An 18167-nucleotide genomic window follows, 5' to 3' on the forward strand; every position below is an offset into this window, starting at 1 on the left:
GGAGCGATGTGCAACGCTGAAGTTGAAGATTGACGAAGAAAAATCCCAAGTTTTATTGATTCCAAAAAAGGGAGGCTCCCTAACGCGACAACCACGCATCACGCTCAATGGGAAACGACTTGCAATCAAGCGAGAACTCAAATAGTTGGAAATAATATTTGATGATAAACTGAATTTTATAGCGCATTTGCTCCCCTAAAACAGCGCACAGCAAGCATCGCTCAGCAGCTCAAGATGATGAAAGGATATCGCTGGCATCTCAACCCCCATATCCTCAAGATCCTCTATAACACCGTCACTGAGAAGATCGTGACATATGGAGCAGCTGTCTGGGCCTCACCGATGCAGGGCAGAAAAGTAAAGCATTTACAAAGCATCCAACGGCCGTTTTTATTAAATATCACGAGAGCATTTAGAACTTCCCCGACCAATGCACTGGCAGTCCTGGCTGGCATACTACCCTTGTCCATTAGTGTCGAGAAGGAACCTACGTACCAGATAGTTAAGCCAAACAACGCAACTCGGCCAAACAACGCAATTTGGGGAAGAGGTGTTTACTGCAGATAACCTCGAAAGAGCAGTCATCAGCCTTGACAGGCACCCGTCTTTGCAAAGACGGGGTGTTAATGTCAACCTAAAGCAGACCACAAGATCCACGAACATATATGTTACCTATTATACGGATGGATCTAAAATAGACGACAGTGTGGGCTGTGCATATGCAGCACTTAAAGAGGGTAGAATAGTAAGCCAATGGAAGGGGCATTTGGAAGCGCACAATAGTGTCTTTTAAAGCGAGGCCACAGCTATAAGCTATGCACTGCAAACTATAATTCAGCAGAGGCTATACAATAGTTACATAATAACAGACAGCCTGTCTACGTTATACGCCCTCCTTAACCCCACCCACAGTTCTCCAATAATAGCAGCTATTCAGGAATACCTCCGTGCTCATAAAGAATTAAAAATTAATCTAGAATGGACGAAAGCCCATATCGGGAATCATGGTAATGAGACTGCAGATCGGCTTGCAAAAGAAGCAGCCCATAACGTCGAAAGCAGTCCCAGTACAAATTCCGGTTTCTCATTTAAAACGGAATCTGCGCGCCACAGCTCTAGCACTCTGGCAGGCTGCGTGGGACAACGAAGACACAGGCCGCCGAGCGCATACATTTCTGCCTAAAGTAGATAGGGAACTACTATTTGCACGGCCACAAATGGTGTACTACATCACAGGGCATGGGCCCTTTCCAGTATATTTTGAGAGATTTGGAATCTCCAATTCGGATCAGTGCTGCTGCGGCGATCTGGGCACAGCAGAACATTACGTTCATGAATGTCCTCTCACGGAGGGATTGCACATTCCGTTCCCGCAGACGAACAGGGAGGCATTCAACAGATTTATGGTCAAGCAGCGACACCAGACCAACAAAATTACTCATATAGTTGATAAGCTAATGGACATGGGTCCAGACTTATGCCATGTGTAAATATAACTGGTCAGTATGTCAGCTAATTTCAATGTAAATCAGTATCATTCAAGCATAAGTAATATAGGTATGTCTGCGATGTGTGTATATAATGTGGGCAAGCGTGTCCTAATGTATGTTATTATTATTATTATTATTATTTTATTTTATTTTTATTTTTATTGAGCTAAGTGTATATACTAGTTCTGTCTTATTATTCCAAAGCAAATTAAGGTAATGTCATATAGGTATTTAGAAAGTATATATATGTAACAGTGCTGGATTGCATGTCAGCAAATATGTATTAACAGAAGCATGTAAATAACTACTAATGTATATCTGCCCTTGTTTAGCCATGTACAATGCTATTCTTGAAGATTCAAAAATCACTGGACCCGGGCACTTTGGACGGGTGTCAACCCGGTGGCATTTGGTTTGCGGAACTGCCAACCGGATGGTTCAGGCGTTGGGTTTGGGCGCCCTGTGCAAGCCTCCCAAGTGGCCTCTCTGGCTTTACTCTGTATAAGGGCGGACGTGGCCCTATATGCTAATTAACTTAATAGTAAAGGGATGGTGGCCACGTCCTCCGTCACTATCACTATCACTACAACCGTCAGCCTTTTCGGAGGACTTTCTGAGAGAAATTGGTTAGTGCTCAATTTCTCTCAGAAAGTCCTTCACATGTCGATACACATGGGAAAAACTAGGCAAATCAATCACACATCTAGTTTGTCAGCCTGAGTTCGAAATGGGATCGAACCAATATTTGTATTTAGCGGCCTTCTGCACTTTGTCACTGGTTAGGTCAAGCAAAGTTTAGAAATTGTAACATTTATTTTAATTAACGCATTATTTCTTAATACTGAGGGATTTCTGAACTCCACCTACTCTCCAAAAAATGTAAATTAAATGAACTCAAACAACAGTCGGAAATCTAAGTTTAGAGAGAGAGAGAGATTATCTTAAGCCCAAATCAGAGTGATACCGTTTTCTTCCGTCCCATTGATTATTGGAGAGTTAGCATTTTCCTTCTAAGTACATGAGAGGATACGCTAACGCAAAAATAGTTTTCAGTCTTTAATATTCTGAATTATAGATTTCAAACTATTATTTTATCATCGGACCGCAAGTTTTGTTATTACGGTTAATTATAACTTCAAACCGAAATACCAATAAATATTTTAATGGCTATATCAATATTTTATTGTACATTTGTTATTTCCATTCGTATTAAACATGGGACAAAAATTTATTCATCAGTCTAACAAATACAATGAGACTATAATTGAAGTGAAATTAGAGCCTTATAAAAATCAGTTACAACCCCTAACAAAATGCCCAATATTAAACCAATCGTTAAATTTTATAACACATAATAAATACCACCAAAAATTCAAAATAATACTTTCACATAGAAGTAATAAGATGTAGAGCATATCTTATTACGCTGTAGTTATATGAGAGTGCCAGAACTACATTTAAGCCATCTCTATATTTGCTGACCTCCTGCTTTATCTGACCTTGTCAGGAGTTCTGAAGCTTTTTCTGTCTTGCATAACTTTATTTATTGTTAAAACATTTAGTTGTAGAGACATTAGGTATTGTTTTGGAAGCGGTCAAGATAAAAAATGAGCAACGCCTTCGTCAGGAATCGAACTGCGGACCTCTGGAATACGCCCCCAGCGTGCAGACCACCATACCACGAAAACATGCCAAGAAGGCGGGAGAAATACCTTATATAGTATTATTATTTTCATGTATTATTGCATTATTATCCTTCTATCTGTCATTGCATTATTACTGTTTTTTTAATTATGTATAATCACGTTATGTATTAATGTATTGTATTATTGCTGTATCATATGTATATATATATAATGAGCATCATTTTTCACATATTATTTTATTATTATAGCAACCGTATTATTATTATTAGTCCAAAGGAATTTGAGTCCCGAAGGACTATTACTTTCGTTTTGGTATTTTGCGTCCGACTCCTATAAATATCGGTTCACTTTTTAAATTGTTGCCACAAAATGTTAGAGTCCTGCATTTTATTTGAAGACATTAAATAATGAAAAACCTGAATAAATGTATGTATATTTCTCGCTTTGTGATAAAACAAAGGTATCTAGAGCCATCCAGTTTTGAATGACGTCATCCTCCTGCGAATATGGGCATCTGAAATCCCAAATTTGAAATTTGGAACTTGTTTTATTATCGATTTTATATTTTGTAAAACTTTAACGAATTTTAGAGTAACAAACTCAACGATTTAATAGCGAGCAATAGCAACACTTTAGGGAGGTGAAACCTTTTATCTTCAGCGCGTCGAACTGCGCATCGGAAATTCTAAAGATAGGCTCATTTTAAAATTATTTTGCGACATTGCTATTAAACTAAATTTTATGTTTTAAGTGCAAAGAACATGATATTTAATAAATAAAGGTAACACACAAAACGTTAAAAAACGCCCCTTTGGACGTAATTTAAAATCTGAAACATTTCAGATTTTTTTTATATATTTATTATTATATATATTTATAATATACATAATATATATTTATAATACATATATTTTAATTACATATACATAATGTGTATTTATAATACATATATTTTAATTACATATACATAATATATATTTATAATACATATATATTTATAATACATATACATTTTATAATACATATACTATGCAGCTTTAGCACTAATTACCTGGTTTGTTTCTCTTTTATTAAAAACAACTTTCTTTTTCTAATAGTTTTGTTTTTATTTTAAACTCGCTCTCTAAATAATTTAGTTTAATTAACTTTAATAGTTTAATACAATAGTTCATTTTTTTATTAATTTAGTGAATTAATTAGCAATAACATTTAAATTCCCAGTTTTTTAAAATTTTTCTGTCCAAAAATCGAGTTAAGAATTTTTGCTTTAAAAATTCACTGCATTGTAGGTTAGGTCTGTCTATGGTAAGAACAGCTCTCGCCAGTTTGTCTGCATCTGTCTGTTGCCGTAGAAACGAGCCGTAACCCATTTTTCGTAGGGGTGTCTTGAAGACTTACTTCTGAGTTTGCCACCTTGGCGCATTTAAAGATGATTTGGCGATATTCACATTTTGTTTTAGTTTCAAGTAAAATGCTTGTTGACCCTTTGCGTCGACCCCGACATCCAATTTCCGAAAATGAAAATTCGATGGCGTAGATAAAGCTTTTGCAGTCAAGAAACGGTCTTTGATTTTGCCGTGTGAGGTACAAGTCGCTGAATTTGCCATCCCTCTAGATGTACAATGAGTAAAAATAAACTTGTAGGGAAATAAATTTAAAAATCCGTGTTTATTTTTGAAGAAAAATTTTAATTTTGACATTTAAAAAAATCATGCTATTATTTTGCTTCTTTTTTGTTTATTTGTTTGCTTGCAAAATCATAGATGACATCTTAGAAATCTACTTGATTGCCCCATTCTCTGTAATATAGTATAGACGCACTTCATAAATATAAAATAAATTTAATTTTTATAGTTCTCCCCTCTAGCTGATCTACCTGAACATTCAAAGCAATTTCTTCAGTCTTTAAATGACGTTCTGCTATGTTTTTATTTCAAAATTTTCTGTTAATTTATTGCTTGTGCTTTAATAATGACTAAACATTTCATCATTAAATGTATATGGAATCATCTTGAAAGTAAAAGTGTTTTTTTACATACCCATGCTCTCAATAAATACTTTTTGCGAACATTTTTTCTATCCCCATACCTTTAAACTAAACCAAAAGCTAGTTAATTTAATGGCGGAAGGAAGCGAAGGTGAATTAAAATCAAAACTGCTTTTTCCTTAATTACCAGTGGTTTGGGTTGGTTTATATGATTACGGAAAGCCTCCAGGGTTAAATGCCTAAGAGGAGGGATGCCTTCATGGAGGGCTTGCTAAGGGAAACTGGCTGTGCGCCCAAAGCCGTATCATGTTGCCAACATTTCTTAAAAGTTAAATTGCTGTCAATCCATGTTTCATCGATGTAAACGATGTGGCGTTCACTTGCTCTGAGTTTTCTCATTTCTCGTAAATAATTGTTCCTCCAAAATACAATGTGAGGTCTTTCGATAAGATTTTTTTTTTTTTTCTACGCATTCCAACGAAAATTCATTGAACACAAAACTTTGCACAAAGAGTCTTTTTGCCACGGGAAGTCTATTTTTTGCCTCATGACAGGCAGTAATTTCCGCACAGATGGCACTTTCTTTTCTTTGATGTAAAAGTCTTGTATTGTCTGCCGTAGAACGAACGCATTTGTCAAAATTGTCAATTTCACACTTATGATTAGCAGGGCTTTTACATTTCTTTCCAAGTGTATTCAGAAGTTTATTTTCACCCATTGTTGATACTTCGCTCTTCAAAACTTAAGGTAGCCCACCAGCGGCCCAGCGGAAGTCGCTGAACACTGGTAGTTCGGTCCGAGGTTCGAATCCCATCGAATGGGCTGGCTGCATGGGTGTTTTCGTGGTTTTCCCCATGTGTAACGTGTATACGAGCCAGTTTCCCTTAGAAAGTCCTCCACGAAGGCATCCCTCCCCTTAGGCAGATAGCCCTAGTGAGCTTTGCCATAATTAAATACACCAACACCAAAACTTAAGGAAGAGGAACTACTAAAGAGTTCGCCGAAGCTTCAGAAGCGCAAAATTCTGCGACATTATACACGATTTGACGTGACTGAGACTTTAAAGGTTGACCTTTCTTAAACTGGAAGGGCATTTTAAAAAAATTGGCTATTAACAAAGCACTACGAAAATCAAGCTAAATAGAAGCGAATTTGAGCAAATGCTAGCACAAAAGATATAACAACAAGAATAAAAATAGCTAATAATAATATAAGGCTTAAGAAAAGATGCGTGCAGCTGGAATGAAGCCGAGAAGACGAATGATAAACTTCCCTTAACCCAACAGTCGCCAAAAACAAAATAACAATAAAGCAACCATTGGTTCGTCCCTATTTGAAATATACTAGCCCTGCTGCTATAGCGACCGCCACTCGCCAGACAGCGTGGCGGGATCTGTTCTTACCGTAGACAGACAGTAGCTCCCTCTTTACTTTTATAACGGCTCGTATTGTAGGGTTTATATTTATTTTAACTAACATTTATTTTAAGTTTAAACTATCTTTCCTGTCAAGCCTTACTTTCCCCTGCAACTGCCAATGCCAGAATATGTAAATTTTGAGTAGAACGTGCAAGGATTCAAATTATCAGCGGAAGTAGTATGAGTTAAATAGCAAGGAAACGAGTTCGGTGTGTCATATTCTTACTTAGCGAGCGCGGAGGTAGTTAGCGAGAATTGAAGAACCCCGCGTTGCGGCCTATGTGCTTGGCGGGAAGTAGTGGTAATCGTTCCAGTGAGCTTCAAGTCTGCTGAATTAGCAGCGGTATTGTAAAACGCAGGAGTTAGTTATTTTAGAGAGCCTCGTAGTTAGAATCTTGCCTCTACTTTCTTTTCAGGTTATTATTTTTATTTGACTGCCAAGTTGTCACAGTCTGTAAGCGTCAAGAGGACGCAATTGTAATTTATTACGTTGAATAAAAAGGGACTTAAACCCTTCATTAGGCTCTATCTTTTATACAAGTTTTCACAGTCACCTCTTGGTTGCGTGCAAGTTGGAGGCGCGCAACGTTATATTGGCGCCCGAACACTTATCGAACTGAAATGGCCGAAAACTGGATGGAAGCCGCTGGACAATACCAAGAAATGACAACTCAGTTAGAAGGATTTGGATACCTGGTCCAGAATTTGAGAGCATCAATCAAGCCAAACGTCCATTTCGACGGAAAAAATTCGGTGGCGGTATTTTTAGAAGGTCTAGAAAACCACTTTCAGCTCTACCCTGTGCCTGAAAGACAAAAAGTTGCCATCGCCACATCAGCACTAAGAGGACAGGCCGCGCTATGGTGGAAAAATATAGGCAAATTTCTTCTAGGTGAATTTGGAAGCCCGACGTATACATTTGAAAATTTCAAAAAATCGTTAGTAAAGGCCTTCCCCCTTCCCCATAGTGAAAGATCGCGCACGGCTGGAAGTCGAACTATATAGTTTCTACCAACGGGATACAGCAGAATTGACGGACTTTATTTTACGAAAAATCAAGCTAACGGATATGCTGTATGGAAAAAAACCCGATGCGGAGATAATTGAAATAATATTACCAAGATTGTTACCCACTGTCCAAGACTACTTTGAAATTAGAAACCCAAGAACATTGCAGGAACTCTTCGAATTGGCGGTGAAGTTTCAAAATCGCAGAATCGCGGAAAGAGCGAGAGGGGAAACATATTCTCAAAGTACCCGAAGGAAGGAGGAAACCAGAAATGGAAATCGCTCGTATGGGGGAAAGAACTATCAAGCTAACGCATCGAAACTCGAAGGTCAAGGCCCAAAAAGAAAATTTGAAAATAAACATCCGCGTACCCAGAAGACACAGATTGAAAGGAAAGCTTTAAACGACTAGAGGGGCCTGTGAAAGGGAGGGTCCAGACCCCGGAAGTTTTAAAAAAACCCTCAAATAGACATTTAAACACGGTCATCGTAAAAAACTCACAGCTACCAATTATACAAGTCCTGGTTGGCGATGTACCAGTAGAAGCCCTCATCGATACAGGAGCAGAAGGAAATTTTATGAGTGAAAAGTTCTTCAAAAAGAATTTTTATAGGATACGGCTATTTAAAACCAGAAATACGGAAATTATAGCGGCGCAAGGAAAAACATGTTACTGCATCGGGAAATTATCATTAAACTTACAGGTAAAAGAGGAAAATCTCAAAGTATTAATTTTTGTGGTGAAAGACCTACAACGCTCTCTTATTTTAGGTATGGACTTTTTAAGGGCCGCGAGGGCCAAATTAAATTTTCAAGATAGTTCCGTGGTGTTGGAGATGGACCAGAGGGTGGTGGAACCTGTGGAGACACCTGAAGTGGACCTTAGCCATCTGAATGACCAGGAAAGTAAAGCAATACAGCAAGTGGTGAGTAATTTTTCTCATTTGTTTTCAGAAAAACCAGGAAACTGCCAAATCGTGACTCATAAGATTCAATTAAATGCCGAAAAACCTTGTAGGACTAAACCGTATCGTTATGATAAACAAAAAGACCTAATCATCGAAGAACATATTCAGGAGATGTTAAAGAATAAAATAATAACGCCCATAAATAGTGAGTACGCGAGTCCAGTCGTACTATGTAGGAAAAAGAACGAGTTTCCTCCTTCGGATAAAAGGGCTTGGAGGTTTGCTATCGATTATAGAAAACTAAATAGCATTACTAAATTTCCAATTTACCCTTTGCCGGTTACAGACGAGATCATTAGACAGATCAAATCGACAAGATATATGTCTACTTTGGACTTAACGTCTGGCTACTATCAAATAGCTATGAGACCCGAAGATATACACAAAACCGCGCTTATAACAAAATCGGGCACTTATGCATTTTTACGCATGCCCTTTGGGTTGTGTGGGGCCCCATCAACATTCCAGAGAGCTATGGACATTGTTCTAAAGCCTGTCCTAGGAAAATCAACTTTAATTTATCTAGATGATATAATTATAACGAGTAGTACTTTGGAACAACACATTAATGACCTCGAACAAGTTTTTAAATTATTAAAAGGGGCCGGTCTTACAATTAACGCCTCAAATAGCAAGTTCGCAACTAGAGAACTTAAATATCTCGGTTATAAAATTTCGCAAAAGGGTATAGAAACGCAAAATTCAAAAATAAAAGCTATTAAGAATTTCCCACCGCCCAACACCGCCAAGAAACTTTCGTCTATCCTTGGATTATGTTCTTACTTTCGATCTTTCATAAAAGATTTCGCTAATATTGTTGAACCACTCTTAGTAATCAAAAGAAAAAAGAGTAAATTTACGTGGACAGCGGAAGCTAACACAGCTTTTGAAAGATTAAAAGAAGCGCTTATTAATGCCCCTGTTTTAAAATTCCCTGAGGGGGACGAAAACCTGGAAATTGCAGCAGATGCGTCAGACTATGCGGTGGGTGCGATTTTTATGCAAAATAACCATCCGCTGGCATTTTTTAGTAAAACATTGAATCAGACACAAAGGAATTATACAGCTACAGAAAGAGAAACATTAGCCGTATTAATGCCTGTACACAAATTTCGAGTTTATTTCGGAAATCGCCAGTAACAGTCTTTTCGGATCATGCGGCTGTTGGTAGACTTTACTCGGGAAAAAACCTAACGCCCAGGTTAATAAGATGGGCTTTAAAACTCCAAGAATATAATATCACAATAAAATATAAACCGGGTAAAGAAAACAATGTAGCTGACGCACTTTCTCGTATAAAACTGGACAATGAAGGAAATGAACTTAAATGCACTGTGTTGACTTCAAAAATTTTAGATTCTAGAGATACGGTTATTACTGAACTGAAAGCTGATCCTGAATTTGGAAATATCTATGCATATTTGAAAGACCCCGAAAGCTTCGAGCACACAGATATCGATGCGATAAGAAATAGAGCAAAAAACTATGAAATAATAGATAATTTATTATTCTATACGAAAACAACAAACGAAAATCTTGAGTATAAGCCAGTCATCCCAGCCTCGCTTCGATTAAGCATTTTGAAGGAGTTGCACGAAAAAAAAAAACAGCGGGGCACCTCGGGGTCAGAAAGACTATAAAAAGGGTACGCGAGGCGGTATATTTCCCGCAATTATACAAAATAGTAACGGCGTATGTCAGGTCCTGCAATCAATGTCAGTTAATAAATGATATTAATTACAGCCCGGTCGGGTACTTAAATAGCATTCGCGCTACATTTCCGAATGAAATTTTAGGTATAGATCTCCTTGGTCCCTTCCCCCAGAGCGAGTTAAATAAAAATCGTTTTCTTTTAGTAATAGTAGATCATTTTTCAAAATGGATAGAAATTGTTCCACTTAAACGCGCGTCAGCCAAAACAGTCGCAGATGCATTCTTACACAGATACATTTTAAAATACGGTGCACCGATAAAAGTCATTAGCGATAACGGAAAACAATTCATTAGTCAAATATTTGAAAACATATGCAATGGACTTGGCATACGCCATATCAAAATGGTTCCGTATAGACCACAGGCTAACATAGCAGAAAGAGTTAATAAAAACATTGTAAAAATAATTCGCAGTTACGTGAGCACACATCACAAGCGCTGGGATGGCTACATAAATGAATTAGCTTATGCTTTAAGAACGGCACATCATGATACTACGGGAAAAACTCCAGCAGAATTGTTTTTAGGCAGAAAGTTAATTACGCCTTTAGATAAATTATTCTTTGTGCAACAAAGAGAGCAGGAGTTTAAACAACAAGATGTGCGAAAGTTGATTGATCAGGCGCTTAAAACCTCGGATACGGCAAGAAATAGGCAGAAACTTTATTATGATAGAAAACGCCGTGAAGCAGATTTTAAAGTTGGGGATAAAGTATTGAAGCGGAAATTTTCTTTATCAAGTGCCCCAGACAATTTTATGGCAAAGCTAGCTCCAAAGTTTGAAGGCCCCTATGTAATTCAGGAAATCAAAGGGGTAGTATTATATCTTAAGAACGACAGAGGGGAAATCTGTAAAGCAAGTCCCGACCAGGTAAAAAAATACTATAATCCAAATGATTTTGAAATCCTTAAAAGTTTCTTGCAGGACTCAAGTCTAAACGAAGTAGGAGAATCAGAGACTACAACAACTATTCCACCACCCAGAAACAGAGAACTGAAGAGAGACCTAGCACTTCTACAACCCGGACGTAGGTATCAAAAAGAAAAAATTATTTTCAAACTCCGGCGTTTAAGAAAAACAAAAATACAGATGAACCGGGTAAAGAAACCGTGGTAAAGAGAAAAACACCACCTACAAAGAATAGCAGGAGAAATTACACATCAAGGAGAACGCGCACACGGCCACAGAGTCAGGTGCCAGCAAGGCCGCCGTTCCGGAAACTGAAACGCCAACAGGAGGCACAAAAATACGAGGAACAGAGGAAATTCAAGAAGGACTCCAGACCGGAGGACGTCAAGACCAGCCGTCCCAGGCAGAAACGGAAAGGCCAACAACCAGACGATTACTCCGCCAAGAGGCCAGCATGTAGAGGACGCAAAAGAAAAAGCAACGTGGACGACACTCGGAGATCAATAAGGAGAAGATTGACATCCATGAAACCTCTAACTTGGGATCAATTTTGCCAAAAACGGATGACGGAGTTTCAAGCATCGAAAACTCAAAGATAAGTTAAAACCTTCTATAAATATTTTTCTCTTTTGTTCTGAAATGTTATGCATAAGTACGAAGTTCTATGTTTTGACGAAAGTCAATATGTCTCGGTTGAGACTTAGTTTTGTTTTACTTTATTTAGCTAAGGCAAAAGTATTATTTTCTTTAAGTGTAAAAGCTAAAAACAAGCATTTTCTATTGGTCGAAAGACTAATTCTGTTATGTTAAAGCCAAAATTTGGCCGAAGATAAAAGTATCTTCGTATTCTTGTATTAATAAGAATTTTACTTTCAGTGCCGCCAGCTTGGCGAAGAATGAGTAAAGTAAAAATTTATTTTCTCTTATTCATTTTATGGTAAATCGTAAAAAGCATATGTATTAAAATTTTGTAAATGTATGTAAATACTTGAAGGTTATGTAAAAGTAGAATTTAGTCTAGAAGCATAAAATTGTAGATGCTAAAAGTGAATGCTTAAAAGCAATGAAGTCAAAATTTAAGTAGTAAATTGTAGATAAAGTCATGCTTTAGAGCGAAGGCCTGCATGTTTAAAGATGAATGAGGGGGAAGTTAGAATGAATGTGTTTTGTAGGGTTCTCCACCTACATTTGAAGTTTTAAGAATATTAAAGTAGCTCATTGAGTTGTAGAATGTCGAGTAAGGTGTGTCTATTTGGTCGTTGAATTCTAACAAATCATGGTGGTTAGGGGAAGTGTTGTAAGACTAAAACACGAATATTCCCAATTGACACCACACACGGTGGAGAGCCAGGGTAAAGTTAAATTAATGCTTGAAAAATTGAATGAATGTGAAGTAAGCAATAACTAAGAAAAACGAATCGTTTAAAAACAAAAATTTATTGTGTCAAGAAAGTGTAAATTATAATGTATGTAGAAAGATACTGATACTTATTCCTTCCAGATGCTGGAAGGAAAGACCAAGATTGATTGATGAAGTCCAGGAAAAGTTGCTGTAAGAAGAAAGCTTTGTAACGAGCAACAGAATTTTAGTATAATTGTTACATAAGATTTTTTTTTTTTTTTTTTTTTTTTTTTTTTGTGTGTGTAAACGAGGTTCTCGCCAGTTAGTTCAGAATTAGATAAACTTACAACAGGTCGTTTGTAGGACCTGCTTCCAAGTTTTCCAAATTCTGGCAGCGGTAAATGTAGTGTTTATATTTATTTTAACTAACATTTATTTTAAGTTTAAACTATCTTTCCTGTCAAGCCTTACTTTCCCCTGGAACTGCCAATGCCAGAATATGTAAATTTTGAGTAGAACGCGCAAGGATTCAAATTATCAGCGGAAGTAGTATGAGTTAAATAGCAAGGAAACGAGTTCGGTGTGTGATATTCTTACTTAGCGAGCGCGGAGGTAGTTAGCGAGAATTGAAGAACCCGGCGTTGCGGCCTATGTGCTTGGCGGGAAGTAGTGGTAATCGTTCCAGTGAGCTTCAAGTCTGCTGAATTAGCAGCGGTATTGTAAAACGCAGGGAGTTAGTTATTTTAGAGAGCCTCGTAGTTAGAATCTTGTCTTTACTTTCTTTTCAGGTTATTATTTTTATTTGACTGCCAAGTTGGCACAGTCTGTAAGCGTCAAGAGGACGCAATTGTAATTTATTACGTTGAATAAAAATGGACTTAAACCCTTCACTAGGCTCTATCTTTTATACAAGTTTTCACAGTCACCTCTTGGTTGCGTGCAAGTTGGAGGCGCGCAACGTTATAGTATCAATCACATAAATTTCCATAAATGTCATTCTAGCAAATGACTCACTTGTAAAGTTAGCAATATGCCTTTTAATATCACAGCCAGTAAACAACTCCCATTTTGAAAAACTTATAATTGCATTTATCTCATCACTTGTAACACATGAAATCTTAAATATGTTGGTAGTCTTAATATTAGAATAATAAAAATAGTCTTAATATTAGAATTAACAACCACAGAGCACACATTAAAAAATTTGCAACTACTAATTTTAGCACACTTAATACAGCTGAATTAGAACATTTTCAAATACATGATTTCAAAAAAATTAATATTCAAATTTTGGACATTGTACCTGAATACAAAGTTAGATTATTTCAAGAGTCACTCTACATGCTTAAATTCAAAACACGTTACCCTTATGGACTCAATACATTCAACCAACACATTAAATTAAATTCTGAAATTCCAACTTACAGCCATTTTAAATTATTCAGTAAAAAAACATTACGAGGAACCAAAGCAGGTAATAAACATAAAAATAAACTTCTTTCAACAATAGATACAAAAAAGTTAAACGATAATATAAATAATTACTTTCTTACTGATAATTTCACTAAAAATATAATTACTTGGTTGCATACTTGTAAGCACAATTTCTTAAAATTACTAATGAAATTTGTAAAACAGCATTTTAGAGGGCACAATATTATCAAATACCTTATTATTGACTTTTGTAATTATAAGTTCTCTACAAATAACAAATACAATAAATATTACTGCAAAATCAATTTCCTTCATCCTAACTATGATCATATTCAGCTAGCAAAATTTTCAGAAAAAGTCAACAACTTTTTTCAGCTACCAAAGTACAGATCTCACCAGCTTTCAAGTATCAAAAACCTCTTAGTAAATTGCTAATTAACCACCATGAATTAGCTACTACAGCCCATTGATACTGTAAAGAGCTTCAATACAAAGATTTCATAGATAAATTTCATCAACATATTATAACAGGCAATTTAGCAATAGTTCAAAACCAACATTTAAGAATTTTAATGGAAAAAGATACCAAATTTAGACCAGTACTAAAAATTAACAAACATCACAGTTTTAAAAGTTTCGTAAAAAATATAGACGAATTTATAGTTAATTTATAATTAAATATTCCAAATTCTACCTTTATGGCATGGAAACATGCAGTATTAGAAGAATTCAAGCAAAAAATTCGGAGAATTGAATTTAATAGCCATTTACAGTGGAATATTCTCATACCTCTTTTACAGGATTTAAAACGAAAGTTCATAATTACCAAAATTGACAAAGCCAATAATAACTTTAGCATAATATGAAATTTTTTTTATGTCTCATTAATTAATACTGAACTCAATAATGCCATTACTTACAAACTCACCAATCTACAAGAAAATGTTATTGCAAAAAAGCTAAAAGCATTTTATAAGAAACTGCAAATTTCACAACCATCTAACTACAATAGATTAGCAAATCTATATGCTCTCCCAAAATTTCATAAATCACCACTCAAATTTAGATTTATTGCTAATGGTACAAATAATTATAAAAAGAATATAGATTACATATTTGCAATTATACTTAAAAAAATCTGTAATTTAATCCAACATCTCGTTAACAAACAACACAATTATAGTTGGATTATTTATAATAATGCTCCAGTTCTCAGCAGTTTTAAAAGTTTAACAATCAAGAACATTAACTGCTATGACTTTGAAAACTTTTATACTTCTCTACCATTAGAAAAAATTTTTACTAGTTTAATGCAACTCCCACTACTTTTTCCTGACATACTTGGCATCCTTTGTATTGAAAGATGGAATACTTATCTAAATTGTGCATTATTTAATAACTACATTAAATACAATAATAAGATCTTTCAGCAAGTTAGAGGAATTCCTATGGGAGCAAACAGTTCTACACAAATTTGTAACCTATTTCTTTTTACATTTGAATATAAATTCCAACTCAGTTTAAATAAAAATGAATTAAAGCTATTGGCTCATACTTTTAGATACATAGATGATATTATAACTTTCAATAATAATTCTACTTTTGAGAAATTCAAAATTTACCCAAATAGTTTAACACTTAATAAAACGAATACGAATCAAGATACTATTGAATTCCTAGACCTGCAAATTATTAAACTCAACAAAATTAAATTATTTGATAAAAGAAGGAATTTCCATTTTCCTACTATTAAACTAATTAATTGGAACTCTAATATCTCTAGAAAAGTAATAGAAAACACGTTTCATAGCCAAATTATCAGAATAAAAAATATATGTACTGAAAATGACGATTTAAAGGAAGAAATCATAAAACTAATTAATGTACAAGTTGATAACCAAGTACCACCAAAATTTATTAATTTATATATTAAAAAGGCAGGTCTTGACTTTACTTTATAATTTTTTGGCTCTTTTGGATATGATAACATTACCTTAAACCTTAACTGGAGGGTAATGAAGGATATAAAAGAGTAGAGAAATTATTGTAAATTTTTATTGTAAATATTTTGTAAATATATATATTTAATCAATACTGTATTTTTTCCTTCTACTAATAAAGGGCCAACTCTTTTCAAAAGTCTCAATTATAGCCCGAATTGAGTGAAGATTTTAATCTTCTTCTTCTAATTTTCCATACTTAAGCCAGTATTTAGTTAAGTTTTGATATACCAATTAAATCAAGTTCATTAAACTTTTAATATTTTCTTTCATCAAATTTAAGTTTTATTTAACTTCCTAAAGGAATTTTTGAGAAATTTCTGGGAATTTTTAGAGGTTTTTTAAGGATTTCATTTCAAAAAAATTTTGGGAAATTTTACTTTAAAACTTTAATATTAAAACATTTCAGTTTTTCTTAATTACTTTAATTTTTTGCATTTTCACAAAAAATATCTTTCATTTAAATTTTTCTAACAATTTTCACAATTTTCCAACAGAACACACATTTTAATTTACAAACAGTTTACATTTTTTTCACATACCACTTCACTTTAATTTCCTTCAAGCAAACATACATACATCTCTTGATTAGCTCAGTTACTTAACTCCCTAAATAATTGATATTACTACCTTTAGGATTTTTAATTTAATTTAATTAATATTAATATTTACAAAAAATTTTTTTTTACTATAACAAAGATAGCAGCTTGACACTCAACTTTACCTACATAAGCGCCATCTATATAATTTGAAGAATACAGTTACTTCACTTTCACAACACTTTTGCAGACCCCCAACACTCATATAGTAAGTAAGTTAGAATTAAAACTTACTATTTACTTGCTTTAAGTTTTTTTTTTATTTTATTTTTTATGTAGTATCTAAGTATTTTCTAAATATGAAATTATATTTTTAAATATATATTTATTTTAAAAATTGTGAATTAGTTCTTTTTGTTTCTTATTTCTTTTTGGTTTATATGGATTTTGTATAGTTCTTTTATAGTTTCTTTTTATTGATATGCATATTCGTGTAGGGGAAGTTTCTGTAGACAAGGATTTCTAAAATACATTGGTTTCTAGATTTTTTTATTATTTTATAAAAAATTAATTTTTAAAAAATTTAATTTAATTTTTTAAGAAAATGTTTAATTCTTGACTTTACTTGCTTGTTTCTCAAAAGACTTAATTAGTATTTTCCTTTTTGAACTTTAATTCTTAAATGTTAATACTTAAATGTAAATTTCTAAGGATACCACTTTATTGGAATTACTTTTGGTTTTGACTTTTACCCTTGCCTGCATAAATGACGAAACACGAATTGAATGATTGGAGAGTTAGGTTTGGAGGCAACTTCCCCATGATAAGTCTGTCTCCTGCCTACTCTACGATCATTCACATATGCATTTTTAAAAAAAAATTGTTTAATTTAATTTTAATTTATTAAATTAGTAGATTTATTTTCATGGATAGATTTTGCACTTGATTTGCTTATGCTTCTGAATTTAAATGATATTGTAGATTAGTTCGAGAATTAAATCTTTTACATGTTTGCATATTTTTAAATTATTTTTGGCTTTTTCCTTTTCTTAGAATTTAAATTTGCTTTTTTACTTTTTTACTTTTATACGTATTTGTTAAGAATTTAAATTTGTTTAAATATATATATGTGTGTGTGTGGGATTTTAAATCCTTAATATTTTTCCTCGCGCGCTGTCTAAATTTTAGCTGTTAGCACGAGTGAAATTGATAGAACTCTCGCCACTTTGTTTTATGAGAGGAGATGCAAGATGATATAGATGTTGTTTTATAGATGTAAGATGTTGTTTTATAGATGTAAGATGTTACAGATGCTGTATTAATAGATTAAGGATCTTATAGATGTATTAATGTTTCATTAAATGTGCTTTGTTTGAACATGAATTGCAATTTCGAAATTAAAGAACCCACAAAATTGGTGTCAGAATCGGGGTCAAATTACAAACACAAAATAGAGGAATATGAAGCAATATTGGATGAAAGAAGGACTACTTCTGTTAATAGTGAAATCTATGCATCAACTGCTCGAATTTTCAACGACTCTTCTTTTACTGTTATTGATGAAGATCATGAGGTAAAACAAAATATTAGTAAGTCGTCAGTTCAATTTCCGTTTTCAGTTTTCAAATATGTATATAAATTTTAATGATATTGAAAGCTTGATTTCTAAATTTGATGGTAATCTGTATAATTCGGTTGACAAATTTATTGA

The sequence above is a fragment of the Stegodyphus dumicola genome, chromosome 3, assembly GCF_044657685.1.
Source record: "Stegodyphus dumicola isolate Sdum_Otavi_A_Nest chromosome 3, ASM4465768v1".
Lineage (NCBI taxonomy): Eukaryota > Metazoa > Arthropoda > Arachnida > Araneae > Eresidae > Stegodyphus > Stegodyphus dumicola.